This window comes from Manis pentadactyla, chromosome 7 (assembly GCF_030020395.1).
Source record: "Manis pentadactyla isolate mManPen7 chromosome 7, mManPen7.hap1, whole genome shotgun sequence".
NCBI classification, from domain to species: Eukaryota; Metazoa; Chordata; class Mammalia; order Pholidota; family Manidae; genus Manis; species Manis pentadactyla.
Window position 1 is genome coordinate 48,469,973 of NC_080025.1, and position 18,254 is coordinate 48,488,226.

An 18,254-nucleotide genomic window follows, 5' to 3' on the forward strand; every position below is an offset into this window, starting at 1 on the left:
ATTCCAGGAGGATACCTGATGGTTAGTATGGCTTGTCACTTGCTGGGACAACTCAGGAGCAAATGCCTGCATGTAAACACACCATACACACAGACACGCAGAGATATAGGCAGACTGCCCACATGACACACATGTTCACACACACTCACAAGACTTGTACACACACACACACACAGACACCTCTATAAACTCACACAGACACAACACACTCGCACACTCATGTGCACACATGGTATACTTACACATGCATGTTCACACACTCATGCACACATGCACTCACACACACACACACACACACACAGACGCTCAAGGTAGAGCTGAAGCCTGGCGTCAGTGGCACCATCGGGGCTTCCCAGCTGCGTGCACATCCTGCGTCGTCGGCTAGGCACTTTTGAAGTATCCCATGACAGCTTGTATCAGATGTTCCAGTTCAACCCACACATTTTCCCAAGGAGCTTCCTGTCCTGTGGCTGTAATAAAATGTGGCTGGAATAACCGGACATGGCAACTTGTGGGGAGAGAGAACAGGAAAGATTCGAATGGGCCACAGAGAACGGGAGGTAGTCCTTGGCCGAGCCAGGTCTCAGCTTACTCCTTGTGGTCAGGGTTTCATGGTTTCATGGTGCCTACGGTACTCACTTTTAAGGGTACTTGGGAGCCAAAGATGACATCTGAAGGGATGAGAGCAGAGTGTCCCTGTGGAATGAGGGGAAGGAGAGATGAAGCAGGAATTACGTTTCAAGAGCAAATCTCAGTTTATCGTTAAATATGTACAGTTTCTCACCATTTGATAATCATCAAATATATAATGAATTTTTATTTCCAAAACTTTTTAAGTGAAACAAATTGTCAGTCTCTTCTGAGCATGCCTTAAGTACCCTCTCTGTAGAGCTTAAAATATGCTCCGGTCAGTGGCCACTCACGTTTGGCCCACTCTCCTGATTTCATGCCACACCAGCCCTGGGGACTGACGGGACATGGATGGAAAATGCTTTTTCCAAAAGGACCTGATCTCCTCTTCAGCAGACTGATGCTGGTTGATGGACTTCATGGCAATGTAAGGATTCTCTGTAATATGCAGGAGAGAATGTGTCATTTGAATAATAGCACAGCCAGCACCCAGGGGGTCAGAGAGGCATGTGGTCAGACTCATACTGGAAAGGCAGGTGGAGAGGACGAGAATCAGCTGCTGGAGACACCACCTAGCTCATGAGCTGAAGCCCCCCAGACCTCAGAGATGGGAATGTCTGGATGGTGGCCCCATCCAGACATTCCCATCCTCTCCAGCATCCTGGTGAGCATTTACTGAGTGCCTTGGGTATGAACAGTGTTGCATGGTGGCACTGTGAGGGAGGTGCTGTGATGGGTCCCCTTTCACAGGTGGGGAGGCACAACCTGAGGTCTGAGCTCATGTGTCGGGGTTGGGGGGTCATGGCGACCCTGTCCCCATCACAGCCGCCTGTCCTGTGTGCACTGACTCCACTCCCTGTGCTCAGAGATGCTGGCCCAGCTGAGGTAGAGCTGTGGAGAAGCTCACCCATGTGCTCCTGGGGAGCATGGCTGTTCATGGGGGTCAGGCTCATGAGCCACCTGATGCCAGGTCTGCCTTGGTGGCTTCTAAGAGCAGTGGGGGTGCGTGGGAACTTGGCAAAGCCCTGGCAGCCTCCAGCAACACAGATGGCCAGGGGAGAAGCTATGTGCACCCCAAAGTCATCAAGGCAGGAACCCCTGACCGCAGTTCCAGGAGCCAACTGGGAGTGGGCTGCCACAGGTTTATAACCCTGTTTCCCTGTAAAAATCAGTGGCCTAGCTCGAGGTGAGTAAGGCCTGGGGCATCTAGGGGAAGGTGGGCTGAGGCTGCCCTTCAGTGGACCTGGGACCAGGATGCAGTGTGGCGGGTGATGCTCTGTGCCCTGTGCAGAGGGGAAATTTCCTGCACAATGAGTGGTGTTGATCTGTGCGCTGCAGGAGGCAGAGCCTGGGAGGGAAGGCAGATCTCTGGTGCTGGGAGAAGGGTTCAGAGGGAACAGGAGTTGGGAATAACACTAACAGGACGTTTCTGTGTAGCTTTGTCCAGGTAGAGCCATAGACCTTTACCTGCAGATTGTATTTAATCCTTGCAGCTCCCATGAGCAGGCACAGATGAGGAAGCTAGGGCCCCAAGGTTTGAGGCTGGGTGGCACAGGGGTAAGTGGTGACTGGGGTGGGGGCTCTGCATTACGTATCCACTTCCATCCCTGGGTCAGACATAACTGTCTTTCACCAGACACCTGATCATGGTTCTGCAAGATCCTCTCCATTAGTAGGCTGGAGCTGGGCTGTGGGTCAGCTTTGGCATCCTGGTGCTGGAGGCAGAATCTGCATGAAGTCAGGGAGCACCTGGAGCAGGCACTGGCTGCCTAGGGGGCCCAAGCCGGGCCTCTGGCTCCTGGGGTTTTACCTGTTGCAGAGGGAGCCCTGGGCCACCTGCCCACAGGGCAATGTAGGGACAGGGATGGGGGCAGGAATTGAGAAGAAGGCAGGGAAGTGCAGGGTGCCCTGGAACAGGGGCTGGCAAGAGGTGGAGAGCAGAGAGGGCAGGGGGTGCATGGAACTGGGGTGTCGGGGTAGGGGGCAGTGGAGGGTTTGCAAGGGTCTAGCAGAAGTCTTTGAGTGAGCTCTTAGGGCCAGGCCATGTGGGGCCCTGAGAGAGGCCTGAGAGGCGGGGCTGAGGTGCTGGCTGGCTGCAGACCGCACTCTGTGCCAAAGTTGCTGGCAGAATTGTGCCTTTTTTGGGGGCCTGGCAGTGCCTCATTCCCAGGAGGGGACCAGCACATCACCTGCCTTATGTTGTGGGCTGTCTCCAGAGCCTGTGGGCAGAGTGTGTGAGCCTGCTTCTTTCCCGCCCCAGCTGTAAGCAAGGGCCAGGGGGCAGGAGGAGCTGCTCGCAGTCGCAGGGGCAGACGCCAGCTGGGTGTACTGCACTGCTATGGAAAACCTGCTGTGGACCTGGGGCTCTGCGCATGGAGGAGGGGAAAAGGCAGGGTGCACACGACAGGGAGGAGGCCTCTGTGCACAGTCTGGAGAGAGCCTGAGTTGGTGCTGGGTTCCCGTAGCAGAGGTGGTTGAGAAAGGTGTGGGGAGTACCGGGGGAAGAGTGCTGACCCTTTCAACAGCACCTGGAAAATCCCAGGGGCTGGCTGGCTGAATGCCAGGACTGCACCAGCCTTCGCCACTCAGCCCTCTTGGGGTGACTCAGCCCCAGGGGCACACACCTGGGAATGTCCTGGGAGGGCTTGGAGCCACAGTCTCTTCCCTTGAGCTAGCAGAAAGCGGATGAGTACTTCTGTCAAGAATATTCCATTTTTGATATTCAGCAAGTCTTTGAAATACCTTAGACACTGCACAGACGGGAGCCACATACTCCTGGGGGGCGGCTGCTGCCCCGTGAAAGTCCCCAAACCATGGCTGTGCATTCAGGGCCGCGTGGGGCTGCACACATGAGCCTGTGCCCGCTTTGTGGGCCCACCGTCCTGTAAGACAATTGCTGTCACTCCCATTTTGCATGTGAAGAGCTCAGAGAATCTTCGTCCCCAGCCACATGCACTCCCCCCACAGGCATCTCGGGGGGGCCTGCTTCATTAAAGGAACAGAAGGGGCTCCAGCTGCAGGGAGAACAGCGGATTGAACCAAGCCCCAGGGACTCCTTGACTTCCGGTTTGTTAGAGCCTTGAGGGATTTTTTTCTTTCATTAATTTCATTTACTTAGGAGGCCGAAAGGCCAAAGCAAAATGTAGTCTTCACTAATGTATTTGCATTATGAGAAAAATATTTCTTTAAAAAATGTCCTGCTTTATGCACTGGGGAATGGGTGCCATTTGCATCTCCTCGCCACTAGATGGTGGCGTCTGAGCACGAAGCCCAGCGGAGCGGCGGTCTCCTGCAGGGCACCAGGAAAGCCTGCTCCCTAGGCAGCGGGCTCCCTGACCCTAAAATGAACAGGAGAGTCAAGCTCCTGCTGGCCGCCCTCCGTGAGCTCGCCCCTCCCTGTGACCTGCGGGGAAAACCTGACTGGACTCCCTCCTGTCGAAGCATCACAAGTTGTCCCCACCACAGATTCCATCCAAACTCCTGACTTTCCACGGGCCCTGAATTCCGGGGAGCTACTCAAACTCATTTCCATCAGGGGTGGCGTGCCTGGGACCCCATTGTGGCGGGGGGATGGTGACCTCCTCCCCCGATGGCTTTAGGGACCCAGTGCCTTTCTGAGTCCCAGCCCTCCACAGCTCACCTAGCCTGCCCCTCGGGCTGCCTTCCCCCCAGCTGGGTGGAGTATTTGCTCCTTGTGGGACCCCCTGGGCCTTTCCGCTCTGAGAAGAAACAGGCTGGACCTTCAGGGCCTTAGAGTCTGCAGCCAGGGTCTGTGAGCCAGGAGCTTCCTGAATGCCTCATGCTTCCAGATTAAAGGAGGCTCCTGCCCTGTTTGGGAGGGCCCTGGAGAGGGTGCTTCTGGGCACCGAGGTCACTGTGCTCCTCTGGAGGCCATTCGCCCCTCCAGGAGTCACCACAGCACCTCATCCTGGGGTGGTGAGTCAGGGCCATTCCTGCCTTTCTGAAGCTGCGGGTCTGGTCAGAGTTCCCCACATAAATATGATGCTGGAGCCGGTGCCTGGGGATGTGGAGGGAGGCACGAGCTTGCAGGGGAGGCAGGTCATCTGGGCACCCCTGGCTGAGGGAGGGCACCCACCTCTCTCCCTCTCTCCCTCTCTCCCTCCATGTTCCCTTGGGGCACCTGCTCCATCTACAATGGTTGAGTTGAGGGCCGAGCAGCTTCCGGAGCAAGAGAGACCCCAGACACCTGGCCAATGACCAGCTCCCTCCTTTCTTACAGGGCCTAAGCTGTTTCTCAGTGGGAAGGATGACTCTCTCTCCCTGTCTTTGGCCTGGGCTGGGAGCCCCCCTGAGGGTGCCTCGGAATGTGGACATTCACTTTTCAGAGCAGCCTTCCCAGACTCGGTCCTCACATGGATGTGTTCCAGGATCTGGCAAGGGGCTTGGAAGGCATTGGGCCATGAAGCTGCTTTGGTTCTGAGTTTCAGGTCTTCAAGCCAGACAGGAGCCTGTCCCCTGGCTGGCAGGTTAGTTCATGAGGTCCCAGCAGGGCTGGGAAGACCAGGGGACCACACAGCTGTCCCTTTGCTCGGCTTTCCTCTGGGGCCTACCTTCTCTTACGGGGCATATCCTATTTGGCAAATAATTTTTTCTTTTCTTCTATAGTATACCATTCCTAAGAAAGTGTGTATTCGTTTGTTTTCTGGATCCAAATATTTTACATTATTTGATGACCTGAAAATTGACTAGATCACTGTTCAATTGGGTGCTTTCTTGGACAGCTAGCAGCTGTGAGGCTGGCACAGGGGTCTGGGTATCTTCCTTTTCTGGTCTGACCTTTCTGATTCTTTGAATAACAATGAGATGAGACGGGCAGGCCAGTGAGCAGAGACAAACAATGTCTGCTCTTGTTCTGCATTGTTTCTGTTTATGCTGCATCCCTACCAAATGCATCTGCGTACTGGGCTCCCCATGGCCAGCATGGGCCTGAAAGTTGGGCTCTCCTAATAGCAGGAGAGCTGGGACCCCACAATGGCATTTCTGTCTGGGTAGGGGTAACTTGGAGCATCTTGCCCACAGCTGAGGGTCAGCTCCAGGCGTGCCCCTGTGGACCTTCCCAGCACAGTCTTTTGGTTCTTTTCTTGAGAACAGGAATTGGGGGATGCCAGGGCAACCATGCACATTTCTTCTGCCTTATTTGAAATGTGGAGGGACTAATTTCTCTGGGTCTATCTGCAGAGGGGCCCTTCTCCAGTAGGATGAACAAGCGTGATTTCCAAAGAAATGTCAGTAGAAGGCTTTCCCCCACTCTTTTCATTCAGTGACAACGCACAGCCTGTAGGGCAGGAACAGGTGCCAGCCTCTCTGCATGCCATCTGCCAAATGTAATCCCTTAATTCCACCCTGTATTCGGAGGTGGAAAATCCTAATGTGGTTATGCCCAAGTCTCAGGCTCCATTGTACAGTTTTGTTTCTTAACAGACCTAGTAAAAATCAATGTGACCTGTGCTCCATAAAAACAGAGTTGTATGAGCGAGTGCCAGCCTCACTGCACATCACCTGAGTGGTGGCTCATGAGGCAGGGTGATTGGCAAGGAAGTGCAGAGCTGTGGGAATTGGGAAGACTGACTGCATGGTGTTGGCTGTCAGGGAGGTGCAGGATCTGGGACCATGGTTTTGAAGTTCAGCGCCATCCCCTCTGTGTAAGGAATCTTGAAAAATGAGTTGTGTGTTGGGTTGCTATCTGCATAAAGCAGGTGACTGTAGCAAAATCATCATTTAAAATAACTGTTGCTCTCGCATGCTGATGGCACTCAAGAACTGCACCAGGGCTTTCTGTTTATTAGCTTATTTGTCAGTTGCGAGGTCGTTGAGTCAGCAGGCAGAGCAGATGGGGTTTGAGTCCAGGATGCCTCTGTTTCTTAGGATGATTGGGATGATTTCCTGTTCTTGGAAGTAGCTAAGGGTGTGTGTGAGACTGTCTGTGGAGGTCAGTGCATTCTTCAGGAAGGACAGATCAGCATGGGAAATGCTCAGGCTCACCTCACAGTCTCATGGCACTGATATGACATACATGTGTCATGTGTGACCAGATTACATTTCAAGCTGAGCAACCAGAGATCTCATATGAACAAATACATTAAAAAATGAGGTCATGCTGTGTGGTGAATAACAAACCCTCCATCATATTAATGTTGGCATATGGGGAAATTTCAGAAAGTTGGAGGAATAAAAATCATATTAGCAAAGAGGCCATAGGCCAAAGGAAGTGGTAAGAAAATATGAAAATGGGTTCAAAGAATGGGTTTTGTAGAGCAGCCCACAAGAAATGGAAACTCCATTTATTTGCCATTTGCATTTCTCTCCTATGAATCCTTTGTTAATTTCTTTGCCCACTTTCCTGTTGTTACTGTTTGTATTTTTTCTCACTGGTTTATAAGCTATCTCAACTCTGGAAGTCTAGGATGGATTTAGGTTTTGTGGTTCCTAAAGCTTATAAACTTTAGGGACTCATCTGTAAGAAAAATAATACAAAATTAGACTATGACTCTTAACTGTCAGCCCCTGGTCATGGCCTGGGAATGAACCCACACCGTAAGCGGTCCTGAAGCATGGGCTGCATGATCTTTGTGATGAATCTGACTCTTAGAACTTACCCCTTTGTTACATGTGCAGCAAATATTTCCACTGTAAGGACATTTGAATTTTTGTGTTCGCAAATCTGCTAATAATTTCCACTATCATGGCTGAGCTGGTAATTTGTCTTCTGGGGTGGTGGTTTCTGTCCCTCTTGGGTCTTGCAGGATTCCTGGGGCACACTGTGCCTGGCTGGCTCCTGTGCCCACACCCACCGGCTTTGTGTGGAAATAACTCTAGTGGGCTTGGTGGCCAAGGGGCTGTCATGCTGAGATGACATCATATCTTCTGTACATGTGAGTGTCCTGTCCACAGCCGTCAAAACACTGCCTGGTGCCCGATGACCCTGACTCTCAAGCATGTACAGGGCTTATGGCCCTCCTCTGCTCGGGGTTGGGCTGCATTTTCCTGGGCTTATTTCTCATAGATTTGTTTTCTGATTGTCTCCTAGGAGTGCAATAAATGTTTTGCTTGGCTAAAGGCTTTAGCTTTCTTTTTTTTCCAGCTTCATTACAGATTTTACAAAGGTATCTGCTGTCGTCGTGCAGTTTCTGTCATAATGAGGAAGGTGGCTGTGCATTTCAGACCCCTTCCATTCTTCCTGGGACTTAAGTTCCTCTGAGATTAGGTGGGCTTTTTGTGAAGAGAGCTTTTTTGGGTATGTGCTAAACCAGTGATTTTGAAATGTTTTTCCCATAAGGTGTGGTCCATATTTTTATAAGAAATCTAGCATAGAACATAAGCCAATGCTCCTGTTGCCACACATAGGATTTAAGTCAGAGCGGACCAGGGGAGGCCTGTCCCATGGTGAGCCATGTGCCCTGATATTGCCCTTTCCTTCCTTCACATTCTAGCCTATTCTGTCTCCTTATCTTCTTTATCTCATTTCATTCTAAAATGAAAATGCTGGTTACAACACATTTATTCAGATTGCAGCTCACTCATGAGAGGGCTCTGCAGGCCAGCCTGGGAGCATCAGTCACTCCGGGAAGGAGGGCCTCCCGGGTCAGCTGAGCAGCCAGGGCCTTCCTGCTCCACGGCCGGCTGCTGGCTGTGGGAGCTCCCCACCGTCTGCCTCCTCCACCAGGCCTCCTCCGCCGCAGCCCTCTCCGCACCCGCTACTGCCTGTCATGCCAGGACTGCCCTCTTTCTTTGTGAGTCAGTAAGACATTTGCAAAAGGAAAGTTTGTTTTTCTCTCCTTTTCCTTCAGTGCAGATTTTCAAAGTGGAGAGTTGCTTGTCTAAGACAAGGTCTCCCATGGACGGCGCCTGATGTTCTGGCCTGCCCAGTCCCAGTGAGAAGCTGGTGACGTGTGCGGTGGGTCCTGGAACCTCACCCACCCTGTTAATCTTCATGAAGATTATCAAAGATGCAACTGTGCCGAGTAGCAACCCAGAGGGCCTGCTGGAGGCCCTCCCGACTGGTCCATGATGCTAGTGACTCCCTCCCCCTCCTGAGCCACCGCAGCTCCTTCTGTATGAAATGTGGGCCCAAGCAAGGGTCTCAATAAATGACGTAGTGGAAGCACCTAGTCTGGGGTCTGGCATCATGTTCATATGCAACTTAAAAAATAATCCACTGTCCTGCGGCCTGCAGACTTCAGAGGCAGTGGCCATGGGCTGCGTGCCATTCCCTGGGGGTGGGGAGGGACACCTTGCAGGTGCACTGCCCCAAGCTGGCCAAGCCAGTCCCTCCCACTGGGAGATGAGGGGTGAGGAGGTTTAATAGTGTAATGGACCAGCCCCGTAGTGCTGGATTTTGTACTGAACATTTTTCTTTTAAAGCATTATGCCACTGAGCATTGTGAGTTTTGGCTTCAAATAGGAGAGACGTGCCTCCAGCTCCGACCACGAAGAGGAAGACGCTGCACAGGAGGCGGCTCGGGGGGCTGGCTGCGGGCGTCGTCCTGCCTGCCTGAAGGGTCTTCCAGAGTCTGGAGCCACCCGGCTTCAGCTCCAGACCAAACAGATTAGGAAGAAGATAAGCAAAACTGTGGGATGAGCCACTGAAGTTCAGGAGAGGCCAAGCCTCCCTAGACAAGCGTTCAACTCCTCTAGTGTTTATTTAGTTTTACAGCATTGGCGGCACTTGCTGGGGGACCAAGGGAGGCAGACAGGGAGGGGAACTTCTGTCTCTTTCTCTGCCCTTTCCAGGACACCCGGCTCCTTCTAATTCATAATAAGGAGGAATGACATTTTGTGACCAAAGAAAAACACTTCGGTGCCAGAATAAAATAGCATTATATCCTTTAATTGAAAGAAAATTCATGTTACAGCTAAGATTAAATACATTTGCAAGATTCTTATTTAGGCCTGCACCATAAACTCGTATGATAATGTCACTCTCACATACATTCAAGACTTAGATTTAAGAAGCCCTTTCATGTGAGTTATTGGTTCATTCTTTGGCAGGCATTTCCTGTGTGTCTACTCTGCCAGACCTGGGACTACAAGCTGGAGATGCAGGGACCGTCTACTCACTCCTCAATAGCTCAGAGTGGGAATGGCACACAGGGCTGGCAACATTGCATTTCAGAGATGGGTGCATTTAGAAGACAGAAAACTACTAACCACCCGTGTTTTGTTAAAGTGGGTCATTCTGGTTGCTGTGTAGCTCAAGAAATGAGTGTGCTCCAGCTGGCGATGGGAGGAAGAAAACAGGGAGGTGGCATATTTGAGAGACACCATTGATTTGACTGTTGGAAGACTGATTGGTGTGGGCCGTGGTCCTGGTCAGGGCTGGGGGCTGAGGGTCTGGTGCTCCACAAAGCTCTTGGGAGAACAAGGGCAGTTTCTCCATTCTTGAGGGTCTTGTCCCAATGTAATGTCGGCTCACAGTTGGGATTTAGGATTGGACACAAGGATCAAGGATATCCCAGAACGAGGGAATATGGGAAGGTCAAGAATGTGGGGAAAGAGTAATGTCTGCAGCAGTGGCGTGAAGGCCCATCTGGCGGTGGGATCTACCTATCTCTGCTCTGGAGCACTAGAATGGGAATCAAACATGTGACATGGTGTCTGGAGGCTAACCTGGAGAGGAAGGCATGAAAGAAGAGACAGACCAAGGCTGGGGAGCAGGGGTGGGTGGGTCACACATTTAAGGAGTAAGCAGACGAAGAGAGCCTGGGAAGCAGGAGAAAAACGAGGGAGACCCTTCTAAAGGCTGAGTGATACTGTAGGTTTTCTTGATTCCAAATAAAGCAAAAGGCCCCTGGCTTCTCAGCATAAATGAAATTTGATACAACAATGTTGAGTAGCTCCAAGGTGGAAAAAGCAGTTTGGAAGCAGATGTGAAAGGGCAGGGATCGTATTTGACTGAGCAGGGATGGCTTTGTCCGCATGGTTAGAGAAGGTGCACTGCAAAGCAGAGGCTGGTGAGAGGTGAGGCCTGACAGGTTCATGTGGAACTTTTCTGTGGGGGAAAAGAAGTCAGTTACTGGCAAGTGACAATGGTTAATGAGATTTTTAAACTTTTTCTTTTAATTCTTAAGGTGGCTCTTTTGAACATGTTCCTATTGAGGGGAAGCCTAGAATCAAGGAAGTGACTTTAGACCAAGTAGAACTAGGGATCCAGTTGAGCGGGGTCCAGGTCCCAAGGACAGAACCTGAGAAGGCATCAGCTTGGGCAGAAGAAGGGCACCAGACCTCTGAGCCAGGATGTGCCAGGGAGATGAGCACCGTGGGGTCTCCACTGCCCATTTTCATGATCGAATATTCCCTTTACAAATACTTAACCCTTACCTGCACTGCACAGTGAGGTCAGAAACCATCCCAAGTGCACACAGATAGACAATGGAAGTAGGAGGTTTGATTGTGTGTCATTTGGTTTCGAATCTGGTGAGCTTTCATGAACTAAACAAAACATTAGAATAGTGTGTGTGTGTGTTGTGTGTGTGTGTGCATGAGCACATAGTAGACATACTATCAACAATTCATGAAAATTTATTTTCACAGAGGTTACATTATTTCAGTTTTTCTTCAAATCCATCTTCATGTTTATGCCCAAAAGAAGCTTTCTAAACCAGAGCTCTGATCAGACCCACCACGGCATGAAAACCATGGATTTTCTCCCATTGCCCAGAGTCAAGCCTTAATGCCATGATTTGGCTCCAAAGCCCTTTGCGGTCTGCTCTGGTCTACTCTCTCTCAACCGCACGACCTCAGGATTCATCTAGCGTTTCTGATGATTAGAAAGGACATCTTTATCCAAGACACAGCATTCCTTTTGGGCAGAAAACTGTCAAAATATTCTGATTTAAAATGAACAACAATAATTTTATTGAGATATAATTTATATACCAAAATTTCACCCATTTTGAGTATACAATGTGAAGATGTCAACAGATTTATGGGGTTTTGCAGCCATCAACACAATTTAAATGCAAGTGTAACATAGAGTAATTCCAGTACCTGAAAAATACCCCTTGATCCTGTTCTTGCTTTTTCTTGTCATTTGATGTGAATGGGATCATACAACCTGTAGTCTTGGATCTGGCTTCTAAAACAATGTTTTGATGTTTCTCCATGTAACATGTATCAGTAGTCCATTTATGTTTTATTTCTGAATTGTATTCCATGATATTTCACTGTATGAAAATTCTTTATTTTTTTATCCACTCACAGGTTAGTAGACATTCGGATTGCTTGCACTTTGTAGCTATTTGACTAACACTGCTATGATTGTTTACATACACAGTTTTGTGTGATCACATGCTGTCATTCCTCTTGGGTGTGGAGTGGAATTGCTAGGTCATATGGTAAATTTAGATTTAACATTGAAAGAAACTTTCAAACTGCTATCCAAAGTTGCCTGCACCATTTTACATTCACACCAGTCATGTTTGAGATGTCCAGTTTTCTCATGTCCTCATCAATACTTGTTGTTATCTATTTTGATTTGCTACTATTATTTTAGTTATCCTAATGGGTGTATAGTCATTAAATTGTGGTTTTGATTTGCATTTGACAAAATACTAATGATAATGAACATCATGCTCTTTTGATCTACATGTGTACTCTTCTGCCAACACCACAATGTCTTGATTTCTGTAAATATATAGTAAGCCTCAATATTAAGAAGAAAGATTTCTCTATTGTTCTTCACCAAGATTGCTCTAGCCATGGGTCTGTGTCTTGTCATACACATTTAGAATAAGTCTGTCTGTGTTAATGAACACCATGATGAGACTTTGGGAGCAATTTCAGTAAAGCTGTCACCCAATTTAGGGAGAAGTGTTATCTTTACTCGGTTGGTATGTGTCTCCATCATTTCCCTTTGGATTCTTTTGTTGTCATTTTGCAGGTTTTAGCACACAAGTCCTGGATATGTTTGTTAGTTTTATGCCTGAGTGTTTCATTTTTCTTGCTGTTTGCAGTCATGTTTCGATTTTGGCTTCCATGGGTTGGGTGGATTTGTGCCATTATTCAGTGGCCCTGGCAGGGAGGAGGAAGCCCTCAGTAAGGAGTAAGGAGGGTGCCCTCAGATCATGCCTTTTCCTCTTCCTCTTGGGTAAGTCATTGACACTTACCTGGTGATTGATACCTACCTCACAGGGGTCAGGACAACACAAATTACTTTAATGTGCAAACAGTTATTGGTTCCTCTGTACTTATCAGACTGGGACATGTCACAGTTTGGAATAAATACCCACGTGTTTGCCAAATGATTTGATATGCCACATTGTCCATGAAAAACAAGCCTTTGGAAACCTGGTTCAGAAGGAGAAAGCAAAAAGACATGACCTGCATACTGACATGCAAAATAAATAAATATAAATTTGGAGGTAAGCAGCAATGATGTGACAGACAGGAGATAGCAGCAGGGGAGGCGCCTGTAGAGAATTTCAGGTTTGGGGATGGGAAAGAACCACAGAATTGAAAGATATCTCATACTCAGTTGTAAGCATTTTTCAAATCTCTTTTTATGCTGGTTGATACCCACTGCAGTCACTGAGACTTTTGTGAAAATCTGGAAGATACACATGCTCTCTATGCATGGGTGGTAGATTAGGGCCAAGGGTGGGCAAGAGGAGAAGCACACCCTGTGAGATGGAAGTGAGATGGAAGTCTACCTTACAGAAGGGAATTGGAGCTAAATAACGTAAGCCACCAGGAAGTGATAAAAATCTGGGGAGAGTGCATGGGATTCATATCAGTTTAACATGGGCCTTGTAGGACAGACAACCTGAGGTTAATTGGCACCTTTTTAAGAGCTGCAGGAGAAGCATGGTTGCAAGCATTCCCCTGGGCCCTTCCTGTTGATGTGTTGGAGGGGCAGATGGCCAGAAGCACACCCCAGCCTTTGCTGGGAGATGGCAGCCAGTTGCCGCGTCTGCACTGTGGGACAACATATTTGAGTATATTAAGATAGATTAATATAGTGCTTCACACATAATCCATGCTTAAAAACTCTTGACTATGACCTATATCAAGCTTGATTCAGGCTCATGGACATATATCATTGAGCACCTTCCAGCTCTTGAGATATTCCTGGGCCAGAAAGCAGTGAGAAATGTGCAGAGAGTGGATCAGATGAATTAATGTGGGTATATATATTCCTGTCATATATTAAATCCTCAATATCTTCAGTGAATGATTCCAACACTGTAGGCATGCAGTAAATACTGTAAACAGTCTTTAAAAATTTCTAAATCTGTTTAAGTGAACCAGCTAAAACTTTCTGAAAATATAGTCAAGAGGGACAGAGAAGGAAAAAATGCTCAGGATTATCTCAAATTACCTGTAGAATATTGTCCTGAAAAATGGTCCCTTCTCACACTAATCTTCCCTGTCTACTCCACACACAAGGTCCAGGAGAAGATGCACTGGAGGTGGTGTGATTAATCATTTCAAGCTAAAAGTTACCTCAGCTCAAGGGAAATGCTTTTTTTAGCTGTCTTGCTGCTGGAGGTCCCTGTGGGACAGTCACTGGTACATCAGCTGAAGAACTGAGGAACAGTGGCCTGTGAACCAGGAGATGAGTGAAGTTGCCTAATACACGTCAGGCCTTTGACATTTGTTATTTAGAGGTTCCTTTAATGGTCAAAATATTTGCTTTTCCTTCAGATGCCTTCCAAGAGAGTTTATCTTAACAGTGAAGCTAGCTGGGATTTCAAGCCGAACAGAGATTAGGGTCACACAGAGCTGGTCTTTTCTCGAACAGCTTTTTGGATGGAGCAGCTGCAGTATTGGAGAACGGTGGGAATGTGGTCATTAGTGGATGGGGTGTGGCCTCACCCACTCTGGGTCCCTTATCCACAGGACAGCTGGGCTCTCAGATTTCTGTGTGTCACTACAGCCAGGGAGACCTGGCATCAGGGACAGCCTGCCATGTGCCTGCCAGTGTGGGCACACTCTCAGCCCATAATTTTCCAATTGATTCTCCAAGCAACCTTGTGAAGTGGCTTCCAATAGCAAACCGGTTTTACAGTTAAGAGAGGGGTCAAAGGTATTCCCAAGTGGATGGGTCCAAATCAGCCAGGATTGCAAAGACACAGGGGTTCAGAAGTCCGAATCTAGTGGAAAAAAAAATCAAAGGGAAATATTTCTGTCTTCTTGGATTCAGCTCTTAATTAAAGGGAAATGACCATAAAATGCATGAGCTCCAGTCTGCATCTCTTTCTACGTGGCTGAGGATTATGTCATTGTCAAGTTAAATGGATTTTTCATGTTTCAAAATTACTTGAACTCTGCCTTTTAACTTTCCTACAAATGTGGTACCAATTATTACTCTGTCCATATAATGGAATTTACCAGTTTCCCTTAAAACACATTAACTCAGTCTCTTTATTTCTTTTAAAAAAATACTAAGACAGAATTGGCTCTCCCCCAAATCCCATCTTTCCTTTTTCTAAAAGGCTGGATGAAGAAGGTGCTGTTGGGTGAATCCATCTCATCTGCCTCTTTCTAAGGCAAGAGAAAGCACCCTGTAGCTGTACCTTACTCTTCGGAGTGTGAGGTCTTCTGAGAACTCACAAAAGCTAACTGGGCTGGCCTCCTGGACCTTGAGTGTGGAGTTAGGAGCATAGGGCCGCATGTTCTGGGCCCTATGGTCCTGTGGTCCCGCCCCTGCTGGAGCATTTGTCCAACCCACCCTCTTGTCGACATCCAACACTGGCATGGGGTGGCATGCTCTGGGAGATTGAAGTTGACTGTCATTTGCTGCCAGCTCAGGACAGCCAGGTCTCCTATTAGTGAGGGAGCCTAACTGTCTCTGGATATGAGGGCCCCTTTGATCCATACTGGTTATAGAACTGAAGAGAAAACCTAAAGTTCCAATTTGCCAAATTAAGAGTAGAAAATCTTATGGCCATGTCCTAAGCTAAAGCTTTCAAAGCTTATGACCTCTCATATCAAATGTTCATTTTCAGTGTGAGAGGGAAGATGAGTAGCAACTCCATAGTGCTGTCACCTGACTATCCATGTGTGTTATAGATCTATAGGTGCTCCTCCCCATGGCCGAGTGCCAAGAATGGCTGATATGTCACACTGGAAAAGATGTTTCCCATGGGGCTAAAAGCTAAAAAGAATTGGGTGACTATAAAAATTTTAAATTTGAACTTGAATATAGAATTATAAAATTGTAACTTGAATATCATTATATTTGTTGGTGTTAAGTGAAGCTAGAACCAATTTTTTTTTTTTACAAATTACTAAATTTTTACAAGTCTTTCAACAAAGACACATGAACATTTCAATACTTTATGATATCTGGCCACATAAAGAAACTAAAAAATATACTCTAGAAAATGTCTGCTAATAAGAAATAGTCACATCTATTTTACTATTTGAGAATGCCCAGATCAGTTCATCATTTTAGAAAAGGAAACATATCTGGCTGCTCTTGGACTAAGACCATCTGGTTTAGAGGCCCAGGCCAGCGCTCCCAGGTGGTTGCTCTGCTGTTGGTTTCTGTAGGATTTGTGGGGCCACGGCAGTCATAAAACTGAAAAGAAAATGTAAAGCTCCAATTTTCCAGTTAAAACGTAGAAAATTATGAGTCTTTGCCTATGTCTTAAACTAAGTTTTCAGAGCTTGAGACTTCTTGTAACAGATGCCCCCTGATCCATGCTCCTATGGGCCCTGTACAGGGATGCACAGCGAAGCCTAAGCTGCCTTCTGCAGAGGTCAGGTTCATTCTAGACTCTTCATTCTGCAGGTCATGGGCCCAGATGTCTACCGATAACTACAGCTAGCAGAGGTTTTAACTTAAGACTTTATGAAGATAGGATTAAAGATGGCGGCGTGAGAGGTGAGACAGAGGCTTACTCCTAAAACCACATATAATACAAAAATATAATTAATATGAGTAATCCTGAAAGAGCAACAGGAAAGAGGGCTGTGCCAAACTGCATACACCTGGAGAAAAGAATAAACCTCACGGAACAGGGTAATGTAGTAAAGCAATGGCCTGGCTGGACCCAAGCCCTTCCCCCACCCCAGCTTATAGGCAGGAGGAAGAGAAATGGAGTGGGGAGGGAGTGGAGGCCTGGGACTGCTGAATACCTAACTCCAGAGACCTGCTTTAGGAGCACAAACCTACATTTCATGGTGCTTTCGTGGAAATCTTATGATTAGGGGTTTGGAAAGCTAAAACAGGTAGAATACCTGGAGAGACTGAGATTCCAGCCACTTGTGGAAAGTAGGGGTCCATATATGGCTGCTCTTGGACAAAAGAGAGGCGGGCAGTTTGAGAGACTTCCTAACAGCAAGAGGGCTGCTAAAGTGGCAAGGATTGCACAGAGCTTACTGCTCAGGAGAATGGACAGGTAGACAAAATTGTCCAGGTGCACTCTGTCCAGTAGGTTGGGAACTTTCACAATCTTCAGGCACTCCAGCTCCCTGGCTGTCTACACAGCTGGAAGGACCCCCTCCATGACATGCAGTCTACTGTGCCTTTCTCCTGGCCAGCCCTACCTGGCTCACAAACTGGCAAACCCTACCTTGGTGTTAGGCCAGCCAGAGGGAAGCCTTATCTACAGAAAGCACAAACACAGAGCATAGAGGCTTATAACAGTGTGCTTGGCCCACTGGTTCTGGCAGTGGAGGCAGGCATAACAGCCTGGAAGCAGGAAACAGCTCTTTCCTCCCCCCAGGCACCAATACCACTCCACTGCAACCTCTGACATTGCTTCAGGGGCTGAGCAGCTCCAGAGAGTAGAGCTTTTGGGCACTAGAGGGTGCCATATATAAATCTGAAAAGTCAAAGAAATCTGTTTCAAAGTAAAATTATGAATACAACACCTGAGAAAGATTCAATTGAAATCAAACTCATGAATCTTCCTGAAAGGGATTTCAAAATAAAAATCATTAACATGCTCATGGAGGTACAAAAAAATACTCAAGAACTCAGGAATGAATTCCGGTGAGAGATCCAATCATTGAAGAGCACAATGGAGGGTATTAAAAGCAGATTAGATATGGTGGAAGAGATGATAAATGAAACAGAAAGTGGAGAAGAGGAATACAAAGAAGCTGGGGCACAGGGAGAGAAAAAAGGATCTCTAAGAATGAAAGAATATTGAGAGAACTGTGTGACCAATCCAAACGGAACAATATTTGCATTATAGGGGTACCAGAAGAAGAAGAGAGAGAAAAAATGGATAGAAAGTGTCTTTGAGGAGGTAATTGCTGAAAACTCCCCCAATCTGGGGAAGGAGATAGTCTCTCAGGCTATGGAGGTGCACAGATCTCCCAACACAAGGGACCCAAGGAAGACAACACCAAGACATATAGTAATTAAAATGGCAAAGATCAAGGGTAAGGACAGACTATTAAAAGTAGCCAGAGAGAGAAATAAGATCACATACAAAGGAAAGCCCATCAGGCTATCATCAGACTTTTCAGCAGAAACCTTACAGGTCAGATGGGAGTGGCATAATGCATTTAATGCAATGAAGCAGAAGGACCTCAGACTAAGAATACTATATCTGGCAAGTTTGTCATTTAAATTTGAAGGAGGGATTAAACAATTTTCAGATAAGCAAAAGCTGAGAGAATTTAGCTCCCATAAACCATCTCTACAGTAT